General features: G+C 31.1%; 1 protein-coding gene across 1 annotated transcript in view; it reads right to left on the reverse strand.

Annotated features, from left to right (window-relative positions):
• LOC108751093 overlaps positions 1–3,636 on the reverse strand; it is a 95,362-nt gene that overhangs the window by 34,254 nt on the left and 57,472 nt on the right. The window lies entirely within an intron of this gene.

Genomic DNA, 3,636 nt, shown 5'->3' on the forward strand with positions numbered 1-3,636 from the left:
GAAATCTGTAGCAATGAAAATTTTACTGCTAACAAAAGTGAGTAGCAAAGTCATTGCTTTAAGTGTGGATTTTCACTGCTTTGAAGTTAGTCTGTCTACTCTTACATAAAGGAGTGGACTGTTTGATTCGATTAATCGAAGTGGTTTAAGCGTTAGTCGATAATACATTGCAAGATGCATTGAATGTTACTGCAAGGAGTGAATTTAGCGACATTGCGCATCATTTGTCGAATGTTTGTCGTTTGTCATGATCGTTACAAGCGAGACGCATCTTGAGACCCGTATGACATAAATATGAGAGACAGAATGAAATAAATTTTTAAAAGTAAAATAATAATAATAATTAAAAATAAGGTTAATAGGTTAATAGATTGATAGCATGCTCTGTTCAAAATTTGTCTCCGTAGGCTTTATTGTCTGGATTTGGAATAACATTATTCTGTCATTATTTTAACCTCCAAGTTCACTTCTTTTTGAAGTAAATTTTTCGCTCTAATTATCAAATGGATTTTCCATTCCCATCTTGCAGTAAAATTCACTGGCAGTAACACACAATTTGTAAACAAACTATGGAAATACATTTTTTTAGTGTAACTAAAAGTTAACATTTATGATATGTTAAATTAACACGTATTTCATTCACACATCTTAAAATTTACATTTTTAAAACACATTATTTTTATATTACTTTTTATATTACTTGTTTACTTACTCATACATTGTCATTTTGACACTAAGAAACATTGCATCTCAATATTTAACACAAAATCTTTAAATAACATAATCACATTATGTTAAATTAACACCCGAATACGTTAAAAAATACAAACAGTTAATAAGAACGTAAACGGACCATTTCCAACTACGCAAATGATTAAAAAGTTTGATTTATAAATAGGTTATATTTAACTTGCAATCTTCGATTTTATTATATTTTAATTGGTTATGTCAAAAGATAATAATAGATAACACGAATATAGGACAAATTGAAATATACGGTTAATTAAGAACAACACAACTTTGATAAGTTGTAACTGTTTATTGTTTTACCCTGAGTTTAGCTTTCCTTATTCATCTGCTCACAAAATGCTAATTTGCACACATGACACAAAATGATCATAAAGAATTAGTAAAAAGAAACTGTAACGCTTCCATAAAATTAGTATTTTATTATCGAAATTTCCAGTCACAAAAAGTCACACAAAGTCAGTCCAGTTTCTAAAAGTCAAAGTCTTAATTATATCTTAATTTGAAAACTGATAATTTTATAGAGAAAATCGCAATACCAATAAAATAAGTTATGCCACGTAAACATCTCGAGTTCGCGAGCCAGCCCTTTAAGAAGCAATGATAACGGTATGCTTGGAGGTTCATTAAAACATCGGCTTCTTAATTGGAGGCACTTGTACTCCGAGCGATCATCTCATCGAAATGAGTGATGGTGTCTTGAACAAGCCTACCTTGTCATATCGTACATACATATACAAAAAAAATTTTGCTCACTATAGGAAGTGCAAAGTACTAATTTCTTCGATTTAATTTTTATGTTACTATAAATTTTTGGCTGGATTTAAATTGGACATAAAAAAATTTTATAGTATAGAAAATCTTAAAACGAAGAAGAGGAAAATCTCAAAGAAGGAAGATTAAACGAATGAAAATTAAAAAAAAATCTTCATTTCAATTTCTATAAAATTTATTTTATTCGTGTTTTGAATCTTCACTTCTTTCGAATCATTTGTGAATTGACATCTCTATTTGGAGTTACACTCTTTTATTTTGTAAACCACTCAATTTTCATAAAACTATTATAGAGTAATTTGATAATGTTTCATTCAAATCTGAGGAAAAAATAAAAAATAAAAAATATTTGCTCCAATATGACGGACAAAATTTAAACAAATTTTGATTATTATATTATATTGTATATAAAATATTGTATATCAGTTAAGGAATTTTTTATTGCAAAGCATATATATATATTGTATATATATATAAATGTGTATATTGTTCGTATGAAATATGAAGTTTCCAATTTCGCTTTATTTGAAGCTCATCAACTATGCAAACAGTACTGATTTTCAAACCTGATTTTCAAACTTTGATTATGAACCGTATGACATAAGAGTCTCCTTGATTGAAAGTACTCTTGGAAATTCAACATTTTTAGGCTACACATTGAATTGAGCGATATCAAGAAGCCCCTAGAGTTTCACGATAATCAAATTTAAAACAAATAATTTGATTCATTGATCTCGAAGACCGTTAAAAAACATGATCGTCTTAAAATTTCTTTATTTATAAAAAAGCTCCGATCTTCAAAAGATTAATATTCAAATTTTTACATTTTTCTTTTAAACCTCGGAAGGCGAATGGCTTTCGACGGAAGAAAGAGACGAATGCAGAATCATTTTGACCCATAATATAATTTCTACTGCAAACTAGTTTTGGGAAGGAATTATACATGAAAACGCATTTTGTCAACAATATATATTTTATCTCTTTTTAGTATTCTATACACTCGATATATGAAATAAGTATATTTCTTATATGTACGACTTTTACAAATAAGTTTATTACAATTTTGACACCTTGTACTGTATTTCATTATCGACACAAATATAATATAACATCGTGATAGTTTTTCATTAACTACCGTTACCGAATTCTGAGTTGTATTATCGCTCACAGGTCAAAGTGACTGCATTCGTCGTACGAAGATTAATTATACATATAAATTCAAGTCTACGATTTGACTCTTCAGATTTTAAGTCTTTGAATCTGTAAAAATGTTTCAGAAAATAAAATTTTGTAAATTTTATTCCTCTGCCTCTCTTTCTCCCTCTTTCTCTTGCAGAGGAACTTTCTCAATTTATTATATTACCACTCTTTGACAAATTTCTTGAAGATTACTATCCCGCCAAGAATGAAGAATAAGAATGGACCGAAAGTTTTCTTGACGTGCGTTAAAGAAACTTTACCTATATACTTATCCTAGCATAAAACTAGATACTCACGTAACCACGGATGACATCCATCGTCATGGCACGAGTTAACGAATTCGTGTCGTACAATTAAACGCGTTACCCATGATGTCATCGAACGATAAACTAGCGCACACTTACAGACATTGTCTGCGATTAACTGTACCAACAAGACGTACCTCGAATATATCATTAGTTAATCATAACTTTACGAAACGCACGAATCGTTCTTGAACAATGTTTGCAGACCTGTAGTAGACTTTGTATCATGGCCCGAAATATGGATATCCGCGAAACACGCGATACGGATCGGAGTTATTTAGAACGAAGCTGGGCGGCGACTGGAGCATGTCTGGCTTGGTTTATCTTGGAATATCGTAAATTGACCTGACGACAAGCTGACGTCACTAATTAAAGCTCGTTGGGCGACAAGCATGCCGCAGGATCGCGTGAAATTCGAGAGTCGACAGCTCACTTTTCCCTCGTTTTTCGTCGACAATTTCCTCTTCCTCCCTCTTTGAATTATGAACACGTAACTGTTAATCGCGATTTATTTTGCAGAGGTATCCGGCATCTGCGCTCGTCACTTGTCGGATATATTGATGAAATTCGACCAAATTTATGATTTATCTGTCTGTAATAACTTCATGAA

The sequence above is a fragment of the Trachymyrmex septentrionalis genome, unplaced genomic scaffold, assembly GCF_001594115.1.
Source record: "Trachymyrmex septentrionalis isolate Tsep2-gDNA-1 unplaced genomic scaffold, Tsep1.0 scaffold1, whole genome shotgun sequence".
Classification (NCBI taxonomy): domain Eukaryota; kingdom Metazoa; phylum Arthropoda; class Insecta; order Hymenoptera; family Formicidae; genus Trachymyrmex; species Trachymyrmex septentrionalis.